Source organism: Heterodontus francisci, unplaced genomic scaffold (assembly GCF_036365525.1).
Source record: "Heterodontus francisci isolate sHetFra1 unplaced genomic scaffold, sHetFra1.hap1 HAP1_SCAFFOLD_58, whole genome shotgun sequence".
Taxonomy (NCBI): domain Eukaryota; kingdom Metazoa; phylum Chordata; class Chondrichthyes; order Heterodontiformes; family Heterodontidae; genus Heterodontus; species Heterodontus francisci.
The window spans coordinates 8,170,811-8,187,344 of record NW_027142006.1 but is presented as its reverse complement, the minus strand read 5'-3'; the positions used below and the strand labels follow the sequence as shown (position 1 = coordinate 8,187,344).

Below are 16,534 nucleotides of genomic sequence, written 5' to 3'. Positions count from 1 at the left end.
GTAGAGACCTGTCCACCTGACCAAGCAAAGCTGGCTGGAGATAGTAGGTGAGGTCAGCAGCCATGGGTTCACCCCCAGGAAATGGATCCAGTGCAGGAAGTGGGTCAATGACCTGATCCAGGTTGCTCAGGCGACAAATCAAAGCACTTTGGACCCTTTGGACATTGCATGTGGCAGAGTGAGAGGGAATGTTTAGTGGAAAGGGAGTGACCACCCAGTCATGTGTATTGGGGAAGGGCAGCAGGAGAGGCACACGTCAGTCATTATATAACCTCACACAGTCCCTCGAGAGGGGCCGCATGCAGGAGGCATATGTGTGTCCACATCATGGACTGCTGGACTATCACCATCAGAGATGTTGGGCTTGTCCCCGCTGGGAGACTAACTTTGTTCATCATTGTGTCTGCAGGAGAAGACATCCCACAATTGGAAAGAGCGTGTCAAGACTGGCGGTGGAGTGACTTATCTCCGTGTCCTCATCCCGATGGAGGAGGAGGCCATGGAACAGGCCGGGCTGCAAAGCAGCTGCTCCATATCTGATGGAGAGACAGGGGCATTTACCCAAGAGAGTGAGTGCACATCTCCTGGGGCACAAGGGAGCATCCGCTGCAAAGGAGCCACACTGCTCATCTGTTCACCACTGCATCAATGGAGCTGCACAGTAGGGGTGGTTGGAATGTCACGATGGGCAGACCGTAACCCTTCAATGTCCCTGTTTTCTCATGAAGGCCCGGATGAACGACAAAAGCAAAGAGCTGGAGATACTGGGAGACAGCCGGACACGTCTGAGGAGGAGGAGTGAGCCTCAGATGGTGCACCATCACATCATTCCCCTGCACCCTCCACCAGAACAGAAACGCTCACACAAACTGATGAGCACATCACAGACAGGCCCGGGCAGCTGACGGAGGCTGTGACAGCCGAGGCCACTGACAGTTGGTGGTCTGTGGGAGGCCAGGCCCATGCTGAGCCCCAGGCTGATGACATGCCTCTGGTGTCACCAGCAACACGGGAAATACCGCAGCTGCAGCGAGAGGTCAGGTAACATCTGGCAGAGTTGCCAGAGGCTATGTGTACCCGAACAAGGATGGTGGAGGAGTCCATCCAGACCTTGGGTGCTGCATTGTCTCTGATGGGGGTGTGTCTGGCTTCCTCCATTGTGAGATTGGTGACTCTCATGGAGAGCCTGATCCAGCCAATCAATCAGTGGCTGCCGGAGATGTGTGCAGACCTGCACTCCATCGCTTTGTCCATGAGCTCCATCCAGCGGTGACAAGGTGAGAGGGGGGACGAGGTCCACGTCCCTCTCAGGTCAGCAGCGAGTTACAAGTGTGTCTTATAAGGGGGAGGAGCAGCTGGCTGCTACATCTGGGGTCTCCTCTCAGGGTGCTCCTGGTGTGGACAGTAGCTCCAAAGCCCCTCTGCCAGTGACACAAGTGATGCCAGTGCCTGCCTCCATCACTCTCGATGACAGAGGGGGGTCCCTGTACCTGTGCAGGAGGCCCTCAGTGTGCCGGGGCCCTCCAGGCCTCAGGCAGCAAGAGGACGGCCACCAATGTCATCCCAAGCCATGGGGCAGCAAGGTCAGCAGCCTGTCTCCACCTCAGCTGACAGAGCAGGGGGAGCACCACGTAGGAGCACCCGGAAAAGATTTAAGAAGAGCACCTAGATTCACTTAGGGTTCACGGTGAATGTACATTCCAGATGGATAGGGTTGCATTTGTTGTCACACGGAAGAAAGAAATGATGTTCTCTCACTATGTCTCCTTCCTATTGTTGATGCCCTTTGGGACTTCATTTAAACCCTTCCTCCCAAGGGGCTGGAAGTGAGGGACCAAGCCCTGAGTTCACAAAGCTTTGGCCTTGTCACTGTGCAATGTGTACCTGGACGCTGCAGAACAGAAGGAAGGAGGTGACAACAGGGCTGTTTAAAGCTAAGACTTTATTGCCTTGGTTCCAGAAGGTGGTAAGGCTCAAAGGAAACTTGAATGTATAAGGGTGTCTCATGTCTCCCTTGTGTGTATCTCATGGCCCCTACCCTGCTGTGCCTGAGGTTCTTCATCTGGCACTGCTTGGGCAGCATCCTCCTCCACATCCTCATCATCAGAGGAGACATCACACTCCACGATATCCTCACTAGTCAACACCTCACCCCTCTGTAATGCCAGATTGTGCTGTGCACAGCAAACCACCACGATATGCGAGACCCTCGCCGGGACATACTGAAGGGCTCCACTGGATCGATCTAGGTACCTGAATCTCATCTTCAGGAGACCAATGGCCTCCTTGATGGTCGCTCGGGTTGACCCGCAGCAGGTGTTGTACCTCTCCTCTGCATCCGTGCGTGGGTTCCTTACAGACGTCAGTAGTCATGTCCTCAGTGGGTAGCCCTTGTCTCCAAGGATCCATCTCTGAAAGCGGATGGGGCCGCGGAAAGGTTCTGGCACCTGGGAGTGCCTTGGTATGCCGGCGTTGTGGCTGCTTCCCGGGATTTGTGCACACACCTATGGGATCCATTTGCAGTGGTCGCAGACCAATTGCACACTGAGCAAGTGGAAGCCCTTCCTGTTGAAGGCTGCTGGCTGGTCTGCAGGAGCCATGATGGTCACATGGGTGCAGTCAATGACACCCTACACCTGGTGGAATCCAGCGATGTCCCCGAATCCTATCGCTCTCTCAGCTTGACTGTTTGGATCAATGTGCACATAGTCACCGGCCCTCCTGAACAGGACATTGGTGACCTCCTTGATGCACTGATTCACTACAGACTGTGAGATTCCACACATATCTCCAGTGGATCCCCGCAATGATCTGGTGGTGAAGAAGTTCAGTGGCACGGTGACCTTCAGTGACACTGGCATCAGGTGCCCACCAAGTCGCATGGGGCACAGCTGCATCATGGCAGAGAGATCAGTGACGACCCCCGTGGAGAGGTGCAGTCTGCGGAGACACTGTCACTCGGACATCTGCAGGTAGTTGAACCTCGGCTGACGTGTTCCTCTGCCTCCTTCTCCAGCCTCCTGTTCGAGGCTGGCCTTCCTGTGGGCCCCCAAGCTGCTGTGGTGCCCCTGCTGGTGCCTGTGCCTCCCTCCCTTCCTCTCTACTCCTCCTCCTCCTCCTCAATGGGAGCCTCGAATCCAATGAGAGCCTCGAATGAGGCCCATGACAGGTTGCCCCTCCCTGAGTGCAAGGCCTTCACAGTTAACAACACCCAGCCACATTTACCTCACTTGTCACCCTCAATGAAGCGACACTGCCCCAATGGCACCCTGGTGTTGTTCCCTCTGCAGAGCTGGCACATTGGCCCCCACTCCTGACAGTGTTTCCCGATGCCCTTTCTGCCAAGTTTTGCTGCCTCACCCGATAGCTTCCCAGTGAAGACAACACTCAGCTCCCACCTCCCAGTCAGCTCCTTTAACCAGGCGAGGCTCTGAAGCCCCGTGGTTCCCGTGTGCTATTAGTTCAATTGGATCCAGTGAATAAAATTGCTGACAATTGGACTCATAAATACTTGATATTTTGATACTTCACATTTTTATTCATTCATTCATGCGATGTGGGCATCGCTGGCTAGGCCAGCATTTATTGCCCACCCCTAATTGCCCATGAGAAGGTGGTGGTGAACTGCCTTCTTGAACCACTGCAGTCCATGTGGGGTAGGTACACCCACAGTGCTGTGAGAAAGGGAGTTCCAGGATTTTGACCCAGCGACAGTGAAGGAACGGCGATATAGTTCCAAGTCAGGATGGTGTGTGGCTTGGAGGGGAACTTGCAGGTGGTGGTATCCCCTGCATTTGCTGCCCTTGCCCTTCTCGGTGGTAAAGGTCGCTGGGTTTGGAAGGTGCTGTCGAAGGAGTCTTGGTGCATTGCTGCAGTGCATCTTGCAGACGGTACACACTGCTGCCACTGTGTTCCGATGGTGGAGGGAGTGAATGTTTGTAGATGGGGTGCCAATCAAGTGGGCTGCTTTGTCCTGGACGGTGTTGAGATTCTTGAGTTGGAATTGCACCCATCCGGGCAAGTGGAGAGTATTCCATCACACTCTTGACTTGTGAATTGCAGATGGTGGACAGGCTTTGGGGAGTCAGGAGTCATGGATGAGTGGGAGGAATATATCACACTTTGGGTCTTTTGTGAGAGGATTTATTGATAAACCTGGGATTTGAGAGGAAGCTGCTTCATGGTTTACAGAACCAATTCAGCCCCTGGGGTGGAGCCAACAGCTGCACTGTAATTACTCACCTCAGGATTCCAAGCCTCTGACCAGCTCTTCTAGTCACGTTATTTGTATGGCTACCCATGGTAACCTCCATGATGTTGATGGTGGGGGATTCAGTAATTGTAATGCTATTGAATGTCAAGGGTAGATAGTTAGATTCTCTCTTGTTGGAGATGGTCATTGCCTGGCACTTGTGTGGTGCGAATGTTACTTGCCACTTCTCATCCCAAGCCTGTGAGACTGAAATAGCTCAGTTGGGAGTGTGTTGGACTGAAGATCCCTGGTTCAATCTGGGGTTTTGGCAGTTCTCCTTTATTCTGCATCGCCCTTTGGTTTTGACTCTTGAGCTGCACAATTTACACTGAAATTATTTACCCAACTCTGAAGGTTGGATTGGAATAGAGAGATATCAATGATGGGAAATATTTACATTCTCAGCTTTAGCTTATTCTCTATCTCTTTGTGTCCTTTTCCCCAGTTTTTGAATCTTTCAGGGCCGGGTGAACATTTGATTTGCTGCATATGTCCCAAACTGAAGCCTTTTCCACATCTCTGGGCAGTCAGACTTGCTCTGTCTGTTTTTGCTGCTCGTGACCATGAACGAGAACAGGCCACGAGTTCAACGTTTTTCAGAAAATGGAAGATAATTGGAAAGAATTCTGTGTTACTCCAGACCAGTGACAAAGATACAATGGATGTTATTCAAAATAAATTCCCTTTGACATTTGATGTAAACTTGTTTGCATCTAAAAGTTGGATTTTAAGTGTTGCAAAAATGTGTCAAATTAATGACTGACCATGTGACAGCGCACATGGGGATCAAATCCACAGCCTTGTTGTTATCAACACTGCGACCTAACCAACTGAACTAAGCGGCCGATAGACAGAGCCAGGTATGGGTTTGAGCCGCACGCTGTGCGGTTTGTGTTTTATTTCTCACACTGGGTGACAGAGCGATTGCACAAACAATGGACACATCACATCCCTGAAACATTGTTCTGATATAAAACAGTGTGAAATAAGAACTGAGCATGGAAATGGAACGGAACCAGATATCAGGACTTTAATCTATTAAAGTTGATCTTGAAATTCTACCATGCTCGAATATTCCAAGAGAACGAACTCTCTTCTGATATAAAATCCAGGAACTTGAGCTGCTGTAAAACATAACTGAGCCTGACGTGTTTTGAACACGCAACCTTCTGATCTGGAGTCAAACGCACTACCGTTGTGCCACAAGCTCACAGGTAAAGCAAAGTCTTCCATTCCTGGCAGATTTACTTCTTGTTTAGATTCAGTGATTGAAATTAATTCAATCCTCATCTGACCTCCGCTCTGCAAAGGCCTGCCACCCGACCTGAACCCGACGGGACCCGACGACCTGTGTCGGGTCCGGGTCGTGTTGGGTCGCTCTTCCGGGTCTGGCTTTCGGGCTCGGGTCAGGTCGGGCCAGGTTCGGGTTGGGCTGGGTCCAGGTCGGGCTGAGTCCGTGTCGGACACACACAGTAAGTATTACATTTAACTCTGCTGGGAAGTTGAGTTTAATAAGTGTCAAAAGTTGAAAAGCCAACCTAAGCTGGGAGTCCGGGTCATCAAGGAGGGAAACTCTGAGTCTGCTCAGTGAGAAAGTGAGCATCTCTATGACGTCATTGCGCTCATGCTGCAGCTTCCTGTAGATTCGGAATCGGGAGGTAGATAAAGTGAACATTCCAGTGGTCGGGTAAGGCTCGGGTTAGTTTGGGCGTGGGAATAAATGGAGATACTCGGGCCGGGTCGGGCTCGGGTCCAATGTGGTTCTGTCAGGTTCGGGTCGGCTTTTTTTTCCTGACCTGAGCAGGCCTTTACCGCTCTGTCAGTTCAGTGCCTTATTTAAACTATTACTTGGAGTTCTGTTTTACAGGGTCTCGGCTGTTTAAGTATTTCCCAGACCCACTACTCTGATTAATCAGACATTTTGCTGCTAACTGCTGCTGCTACAATTGAAATGTAAAAAAGAATTTCCAGTGACCTGCAACCAATGGACAAATACATTTCAGAAAGATAAAGCTCATTCACCAATCCACAAATGTGTCTTTCTGCTTATATTTATAAACAACTCCTTCTCTCCACTATGAGAACTATACAATCACTACAGTTATTTGAAAGTTAGTATAAGATGTTCCAGTTCATCAATTTTAAAACTGCAGCAGGTATTTTCCAGAAAACTTCTCTGTTGGAACCTCAGTCCCATTTAGATTGAAAGTGGACAATTAATGTATTCACTTGTTCATTGTGGACAGGTGTCTGACTTCAAATAAATCTCATTAACTTTCAATGAGGTGGCAGTATTTCTGTGCTCCCATTTTACGCAGTCTGTCCTGTTCATGCACCATGTTTTTATTCTCTTCTCCCATTCTCCACAGGATACAGATTACAAGCATCATCAATCGAGCTGTTGAAAAGCATTGGAAGAATCTGGTCACACAGGTATTGAAACATTCATTTTCTGCCATTTTCCAAGTAGGTTGCTTTAAACACAGTACGATGTGTAATCATCTTGAAAAGAGATTCTCTTCAATATCCAATACAAACTGAATTACAAACCTGACAGACAAACACAGGAGAACAAGTGACTAGTGAACACAAACCTCATGGTGCTCATTTTCAGATTTATTGCAGTCATCCGACAAAACAAGTGAAAGAATATTCCAGTGAAATGATTTGGAAAGTAGGGGTGACTTTTGTTGGTGCCTTTCTTTGCTCTGTTGGTGAAACTTTCTTGCACCTGACTCGTGTTCATGTCTCTGTTTCCTCTATTGAATGAGGAAGGAGGTATTTGATCAGAAATCAACTGGATTGTGTACCTTTGAGAGGGGATTTCTGCACCGTCAGGGCTGGAAACAGGAGTGAGTGAAAGACAATGTGTGGAGTTTGATTTTGTACAGAGGGAGAGCAAATCTAACAGGGCTGTGAGATATTGGCCTGGATTTTACAGCCCAATAGTGGTGAACTCTGAGACTTTCACTGCTATTGAGGGTCTGAACAGCACTGCAACTGCTGGTACATGCACACACTAACACCAGCATCTGGAAGTTGTGGTGGTGAGAAATGTGCTTAGAAGGAGCCTCTGATCATAATCGCACCAGCCCACTCTTTAAAGTGACAGGGACCTGTAGTTCAGCAATTTGGGCTCATTGCCCACAATGTACCCTGATTTTTACCTGGGTTGGATTAAAGCCGGTACCAACAGGCTCAGGGCTGCTCGGGAAGGACTTTTCCGTTGACACAACAGCTCCACTATTCCAGGAAGACACCGGCAGCAGCAGTTGTCAACTTTCAGAGGGAGTTCAGACATTTTAAATGTTGTATTTCATTTCTTAATTGTATGTAACTTTTTAGCATAGCCTGATCAGAGTTCTTAAATTTACATCTGACTTTTTATTAACAAGATTGAAGTGCTTTTAAAAGATCTCTAAATGTATATGACTTTTTATCAAGATTTACTTGGCTTCTTTGAAAAGACTCTTGAGCAAGATTGAAGTGACTTTTAAAAACTACATCTTATCCTTTAAAATCCTGCTTCCATGTGGTTGACATTGGAAGATGACTTCAGAATAGCTTAGACTATCTTTCTAACAGGTACTGCAACAGCTTAAGACCTACTTTTCTGCAAAAGCTGGTGAATTACCTTCCGGGAGCGGAGAGGAGCGGAGCGGAGCAGACCTATATGGACCGATATGAGGAGAATGTTGAGAGCGGAGCCTATAAATCCAATCCGAGGATCGAGGCCCAGTCTCTTCCCTTCCAGGAGTGGAGTGGAGCTCTTCCAGTGTGCTGGAGTTTTGAAAAAAAAGAAGCCAACTGTGATGTCAGAGGAGAGCTGCAAGGTGATTGGTTGGTGAGTCACTGCTGTTAGTGTATTTAAATATCTTAAAGAAAAGGGCAAAGTTTTTTACTTGAAAAAAAAACCTCTGCTGATAAGATGAGTACGACTAAAGTGTTTTTTTTATTCAGTGTAGCTTATGAAGGACTTTAGATTGTAGTGGGTAGAACAAGGCCCCGAGTGTCATTAGTATTTTTTAATTAGGGGAGTAACTAATTAATCTAAGGGTAAGTCATGGCAGGAGAGCTCAGCCCCGTGATATGCTCCTCCTGCGCTATGTGGGGATTCAGGAACCCTCCCAGTCTCCATGACGACCATGTGTGCAGGAAGTGTATCCAGCTGCAGCTACTGGCTACTCGCATTATGGAGCTGGAACTGCGGGTGGTTTCACTGTGGAGCATCCACGAAGCTGAGGGTGTCATGGATAGCATGTTTAGTGAGGTGGTCGCACCGCAGGTAATGGATGCACAGGCAGAAAAGGGATGGGTGACCACCAGATGGAGTCGTAGGAGCAGGCAGGTAGTGCAGGAGTCCCCTGTGGCCATCCCCCTCTCAAACAGATACACCGCTTTGGTTCCTGTTGGGGGGAAGACCTCCCAGGGGAAAAGAGCAACAGCGCGGTCCGTGGCACCACGGAGGGTTCTGCTGCACAGCAGGGGATGAAAAGGGGAGGAAGAGCTATTGTGATAGGGGATTCTATCATAAGGGTTGCAGATAGGCGTTTCTGTGGCCGCAAACGAGACTCCAGGATGGTATGTTGCCTCCCTAATACTAGGGTCAAGGATGTTTCGGAGCAGCTGCCGGAAATTCTGAAAGGGGAGGGTGTGCAGCCAGAGATCGTGGTCCATATTGGTACGAACGACATAGGCAGGAAGAGAGATGAGGTTCTGCAAAGTGAATATGGGGAGTTAGGCAGAAGGTTAAAGAGCAGGACCTCGAGGGTTGTAATCTCAGGTTTACTCCCTGTGACACGTGCTAGTGCGGGTAGGAATAGGAGGATTAGGCAAATGAATGCATTGCTGAAGACTGGCGAAGGCGGGAGGGCTTCAGGTACTTAGATCATTGGGATCTCTTCTGGTGCAGAGGTGACCTGTACAAGAGGGACGGGTTGCATCTGAACTGGAAGGGGACCAATATCCTAGCAGGGAGATTTTATAGTAATACACTGGAGGGTTTAAACTAGTCTTGCAGCGGGGGTGGGACCCAAAGTAGTAGTCTCTCCGATGAGATAGTTGAGGCAAATGGAGAGGTTAAAGCAAGCAAGTCCAGTAGGCAGGCCAGGCAGGGGCAGGACAGGGGGCGTGGAAGGTCTGGTGGGCTAAACTGCATTTACTTTAATGCAAGTATCCTTACAGGTAAGGCAGATGAACTCAGAGCATGGATCGGTACATGGGATTGTGGTATTGTAGCTATTACGGAAACGTGGTTGAGGGATGGGCAGGACTGGCAGCTCAATGTTCCGCGGTACTGATCCTTCCGGCGTGACAGAGGTGGAGGTAAGAGAGGAGGGGGAGTTGCACTATTGATTAGGGAGGACATCACGGCAGTACTTAGAGAGGATATCCCGGGGTGAATGTCCAGTGAGGCCATACTGGTAGAACATAGAAATAATAAAAGGGTGATCCCTTTGATGGGATTATACTATAGGCCCCCCAATAGTCAGAGGGAAGTGGAGGAGCATATATGTAGGGAAATCACAGATAGGTATAGGAATTATAGGGTTGTAATAGTAGGTGATTTTAACTTCCCTAATATTGACTGGGACTGCCTTAGTGCTAAGGGATCAGATGGGGAAGAATTTGTTAAGTGAGTCCAGGATAATTTTCTGAAGCAGTACGTGGATGGCCTGACTGGAGAAGGGGCTACACTCGATCTCCTGTTAGGAAATGAGGATGGGCAGGTGGTTGATATGGCAGTCGGGGAGCACTTTGGGACCAGTGACCATAACTCTATTAGCTTCAAGATAGTTATGAAAAAGAATAGGACTGGTCCTCAGGTTGAAGTCCTAAATTGGGGGAAGGCTAATTTCCATGGCATCAGACAGGAACTCTCAAAAGTTGAATGGGAGAGGCTGTTTACAGGTAAAGGGACGTCTGGCAAGTGGGAGGCTTTTAAAAGTGAGATAGGAAGAGTTCAGGTCCAGCATGTTCCTGTTAGATGGAAGGGCAAGGCTGGCAAGTTTAGGGAACCTTGGTTGACGAGGGATATTGAGGGTCTGGTCAGGACAAAGAAGGAGGCATACGTCAGGTATAGGCAGCTGGGATTGAGCGTGTCCCTCGAGAAGTATAGGGGATATAGGAGTATACTTAAGAAGGAAATTAGGAGGGCGAAAAGGGGCCATGAGATTTCCCTGGCAGATAAGATAAAGGAGAATCCTAAAAGATTCTATAAGTGTATTAAGAGTAAAAGGGTAGCTCGGGAGAGTGTAGGTCCCCTTAAGGATCAGTGTGGCAATCTATGTGTGAAGCCACGCGAAATGGGCGAGGTCTTAAATGAATATTTCTCGTCTGTATTTACCGTGGAGAAGGTCATGGAAGCTAGTGAGTTCAAGGGAGGGAACAGCGATATCCTGCAGCATATCAACATTACAAAGGAGGAGGTGTTGGAGGTTTTGAAGCGCATTAAGGTGGATAAATCCCCAGGGCCTGATCAGATGTATCCTAGGATGCTATGGGAAGCAAGGGAGGAGATTGCTGGGGCGCTGGCAGAGATTTTTGTATCATCGTTAGCCACGGGTGAGGTACCGGAAGACTGGAGGATAGCTAATTTGTTAATTAATAAATTAAATAACAAATCATGTCGCCTCTTTCTCTTCTAAACTCTGGCGGAGACAAGCCTAGCTTGTCCAATCTTTCCTCGTAAGACAGCCCACCCATTCCATGTATTAGTCTCGTAAACTTTCTCTGTACTACCTCCAATGCATTTACATCCTTCCGCAAATAAGGAGACCAGTGCAGTACTCAGTACTGCAGAAGAGGTCTCACCAATGTCCTGGATAGGTGAAGCATAACCTCCCTACTATTGTATTCAATTCCCATGGTGATAAATGATAACATTCGATTAGCTTTCCTAATTACGTGCTGGAACTGCATACTAACCTTTTGCAATTCATGCCCTCGGACACCCAGATCCCTCTGCATCTCAGAGCTCTGCAATCTCTCACCATTTAGATAATATGCTTTTTTATTCTTCCTGCCATAGTGGACAATTTCCGACTTTCCCACATTATACTCCATTTGCCAGGTCTTTGCCCCATCACTTAACCTATCTATATCCCTTTGTAGCCCCCTTATGTCCTCTTCACAACCTACTTTCCTACCTATCTTTGTGATCAGCAAATTTAGCAACAATACCTTCGGTCCCTTCATCTAAGTCATTTATATAAATTGTAAAAAGTTGAGGCCCCAGCACAGATCCCTGTGGCACACCACTCGTTACTTCTTGCCAACCAGAAAATGACCCATTTATGCTGACTCTCTGTTTCCTGTCAGCTAGCCAATCTTCTATCCATGCCAATATGTTACCCCCGACACCATGAGCTTTTATTTTCTGCAATAACCTTTGATATGGCACCTTATCCTTCTGGAAATCAAAATACAATACATCCACTGGTTCCCCTTTATCCACAGCACATGTAACTCCCTCAAAGAACTCCAATAAATTGGTTAAACATGATTTCCCTTTCAAAAAAACATTTTGACTCTGCCTGATTACCTTAATTTTTTCTAAATGCCCTGCTATAACATCCTCTGTAATAGCTCCAAACATTTTCCCTCAGACAAATGTTAAGCTAACTGGCCTGTCGTTTCCTGCTTTCTGTCTCCCTCCCTTTTTGAATAAATGAGTTACATTCACTCTTTTCCAATCTAACGGAACCTTCTCGAATCTAGGGAATTTTGGAATATTAAAACCAGCGCATCAACTATCTCACTAGCCAATTCAGGACCTGGCGACTTGTCAACCCGCAGCTCCAACAATTTGTTTCGTACCACTTCCCTGGTGATTGTAATTTTCTTGAGTTCCTCCATCCCTTCAATTTCCTGATATACGGCTAATACTGGGATGTTATTTGTATACTCAATAGTGAAGACCGATGCAAAGTATCTGTTCAATTCATCTGCCATCTCTTAATTATCCATTATTAATTCCCCAGACACACTTTCTATTGGACCAACAGTCGCTTTGTTAACTCTTTTCTTTTTAAAATATCTATCGAAACTCTTACTAGTTGTCTTGAAATTTCTTGCGAGCTTTCTCTCATACTCTAATTTTACCTTCCTTATCAATCTTTTAGTCATTCTTTGCTGTTTTTTTAATATTCTGTCCAATCTTCTGACCTGCCTCCCACCTTTGCACAATTATAGGCTTTTTCTTTAAGTTTGATAGTATCTTTAACTGTTTTCTTGAACCATGGATGGTGAGTCCCACCTTTGGAACTTTTCTTTCTCGTTGAAATGTATCTATTCTGTGTATTCTGAAATATCCCCTTAAATGTCTGCCACTGCATCTCTATTGACTTATCCCTTAACCTAATTTGCCAGTTCACTTTAGCTAGCTCTGCTTTCATGACCTTATAATTGCCCTTATTTAAATTTAAAATACTAGTCTGGGACCCACTCTCCTCTCCCTCAAACTGAATGTAAAATTCAATCATATTATAATCGCGACTACCTCGGGGCACCTTAACTATGAGGTCATTAATTAATCCTATCTCGTTGCACAATGCCAGGTCTAGTATAGCCTGCTCTCTGGTTGGCTCCAGAATGTATTGTTCCAAGAAATTATCCCCAAAACATTCTATGTATTCCTCATCTAGGCTACCTCTGCCCATCTGAATTTTCCACTCTATATGTAGATTAAAATCCCCCATAATTATCACAGTACCTTTCTGACAAGCTGCCATTATTTCTTCCTTTATATCCCATCCGACAGTGTGGTGAATGTTAGGTGGCCTGTACACCACTCCCACAAGTGACTTCTTGCCTTTATGATTTCTCATTTGTACTCAAACTGATTCTGCATCCTGATCTCCAGAACTCAGGTCATCCCTCTCGATTACGCTAATACCATTATTAATTAACAGAGCTACCCCGCCACCTTTTCCTAGCTTCCTGTCCTTCCAAAATGCCATGTCACCTCCAATATTCTCATCGAAATCTGTGTCGCCCTGCAGCCATGTCTCTGTAATGACTATCAGATCGTACTTATTTATTCTATTTGTGCTCCCAGTTCATCTGTTTTGTTTCAAATGCTCCATGCATTCAGATACAGAGCATTTAGTTTTGTCGTTTTATTATTTTTGTCACCTCTGGCCTTATCTGTCGATTTACTCTTAGATTTGTACATTCTGCCCCTTCCTGTCACAGTCTGTTTATCATTTCCCATATTTATACCTTTCTCTCTCGCCCTGTCTCTCCTCCTTGATTCACCATATCTTCCCAAATTTGATCCCTTGCCCCCACTATTCAGTTTAAAACCGTCTCTACGTCCCTCGTTATGTGGCTCGCTAGAACACCGGCACCAGCACGGTTCAGGTGGAGACCGTCCCAACGGTACAGCCACCTCTTTCCCCAGTACTGGTGCCAATGCCCCAGAAACCAGAACCCACTACTACCACACCAGTCTTTCAGCCGCACATTACTTTCTCTAATCTTATTTGTCCTATGCCAATTTGCACATGGCTCAGGTAATAATCCAGAGATGATTAACTTTGAGGTTCTGCTTCTTAATTTGGTGCCTAGTTCCTCAGACTGACTTTGCAGAACCTCTATCCTTGTCCTGCCTATGTCTTTGGTACCGACATGGACCACGACGACTGGATCCTCCCCCTCCCATTGTATGTTTCGCTCCAGCCCTGAGCAGATGTCCTGAATCCTGGCACCGGCAGGCAACACAGCCGTCTGGACTCTTGCTTTTGCTGCAGAGAACAGAGTCAATCCACCTTATTATACTGTCCCCTACTACCACTACATTCCTTTTTTCTCCCTCTTTGAGCCGCAAACACTTACTGCAGACGTGTTTGCCCTGGATCACACTGGCATCCAGGAACTCCCACATGCTGCAGCTGTGACACATCACCTGTCCTGTCATCCTCAACGTGTTTCAATTTACTACTTAAATATTTTATTCAATTATTCATTTTATTGCATATTTTAATAAACTTACCACTAGTTTGTTTACTATTTTAAATGTTAGGACTAAAATGGATCTTAATCACTTACCAGATACGCATCAAGCAGGTCGGTTCTTCCAAACCAATCAACTACCTGCTTGCCTGTGATGTCACAGCTTACCAGATCCTCACCAAACAGCTCCTTCCACTGCACCGAAGAAAGAACCAAATCCTGGATCCTCACCGCAGCGGCTCTCTGTTTCCCTGCTCTCACTCTCCATTGTGACGTCACTCCTCGATTTTTTTTTCCCCTGCTCTGCTCCTCTCTCTCGCTCTGTCTCCGAGTCTGTGCTTTTGGCACATTTCTTCATTTGTTGTTCCGTTGTGCTCCTCTGTTTCTGGTCCAAAATCTGACTCTGGTGGGACTTGAACCCACAACCTTTGAATATCATCTTAATTATTATTTAGAAGTCCAACACGCTATCCATTGCGCCACAGAGCCTCACGCACTTCTATTAACATCACTAAGGCCTTTGATATTGTCAGCAGAGACGGCCTCTTCAAACTGCAATGGAACATCGGCTGCCCTCCTGACCTCTTGGGCATCATCTCTTCTTTCCACGAGAACATGCACAGTTCCATCAGTTACAATGGAGCAACATCAGACGCTTTCAAGATCAGCAGTGGGGTAAAGCAGGGCTGCGCGCTGGCGCCAACTCTCTTAGGAACAGAGGAACATAGGAGTAAGCTATTCAGCCCGTCGAACCTGCTCTGTCATTCAATTCGATCATGGCTGATCACCTACCTCAAAGCCCCTTTCCCATGCTATCCCCATATCCCTTGATGTCATGAGTATCAAGATTTCTATCAATTTCTGTCTTGAACATGCTCAATGATGGAGCTGCCACAGCCCTCTGGGGCACAGTATTCCAATGATTCACCACCGTCTGAGTGAAGAAATGCCACCCATCTCAGTTTTAAATGGCCTACTCCTTATTCTGAGACGATGTCCTTTGGTTTTAGACTCACCAACCAGGGCAAACATCCTGTCTACATCCACACTGTCACGCCCTGTAAGAATTTTGTCAGTTTCAATCAGATCACCTCTCATTCTTCGAAACTTTAAGGAATACAGGCCCAGTTTCCTCAGAAGACAATCCCACCATCCCAGGGATTAGTCTGGTGACATAAAAACAAGAAATGCTGGAACCACTCAGCAGGTCTGGCAGCATCTGTGAAAAGAGAAGCAGAGTTAACGTTTCAGGTCAGTGACCCATCTTCGGAACTGACATATATTAGAAAAGTCACAGGTTACAAGCAAGTGGGGTGGGGGTGGGGCAGGAGATAACAAAGGAGAAGGTGTAGATTGGACAAGGCCACATAGCTGACCAAAAGGTCATGCAGCAAAGGCAAACAATATGTTAATGGTGTGTTGAAAGACAAAGCATTAGTACAGATTAGGTGTTAATGGACTGAATATTGAACAGCAGGAAGTACAAACCTGAAAAAAAACAGTAGGTAAGCAAACTGAACAAACTGAGATGAAATGAAATAAATGCAAAAAAAAGATTAGTCTGTTGACCCTCTGTTTCACCCCCTCTATGGCAAGTGTATCCTTCATAAGATGAGACTAAACTGTACACAATACTCCAGTGCGGATTCACCAAGGCTCTATACAATTGCAGCAAGACATCTTTACTCCTGTACTCATGACCCCTCGTGTTGGTACAACATACCATTTGCCTTCCTAATTGATTGCTGCACCTGCACAAGAGCTTTTGGTATCTCAGGAACAAGGACACCCAGGTCCCTTTGGACATCGACACTTCCCAACCTCTCACCATTTAAGAAATACTCTGTCTTTCTGTTTATTCTACCAAAGTGAATAACTTCACACTTATTCACATTATATTCCATATTCTTGCCCATTCACTTAGCCTCTCCAGGTCCCCTGGAAGCCTCTCTGCATCCTCCTCACAACTCACACTTCACCGAGCTTTGTGTCATCTGCAAACTTGGAAATATTACATTTAATTCCCACATCCAAATCATTTATATAGGTTGTTAACAGCTGTGGCTCCAACACTGATCCTTGCAGTACCCCAATAGTAACAGCCTGCCATCCTGAGAAGGACCCGTTATTGCTGTAATTGTGACCTGACTCCAAAAACAACTGGACTGGAATGGAATGGAATTCTTCAGTGTTTCTGTTGTTTGGCTTGCATTGACTCATCGACTTTCTTGTTTTTCACTTTGTCGATGCCTTTGAATAATTGTGGATCCTTCTTCAGGGTGTCTTCTTTCACCAGGTATTTCTGACCTCTGATGATGTTGATTGTAA

General features: G+C 46.6%; 2 non-coding genes across 2 annotated transcripts; both read right to left on the bottom strand.

Moving 5' to 3' along the window:
* Positions 1-5,390: 5,390 nt before the first annotated feature.
* On the bottom strand, positions 5,391-5,462 carry trnaw-cca (transfer RNA tryptophan (anticodon CCA)). The gene has a single exon. It is a non-coding gene; the product is annotated as a tRNA-Trp (tRNA).
* A 9,142-nt stretch (positions 5,463-14,604) lies between these two features.
* On the bottom strand, positions 14,605-14,695 carry trnar-ucu (transfer RNA arginine (anticodon UCU)). Its single transcript is given in 2 exon segments — positions 14,605-14,640; positions 14,659-14,695. It is a non-coding gene; the product is annotated as a tRNA-Arg (tRNA).
* Between the last annotated feature and the right edge of the window lie 1,839 nt (positions 14,696-16,534).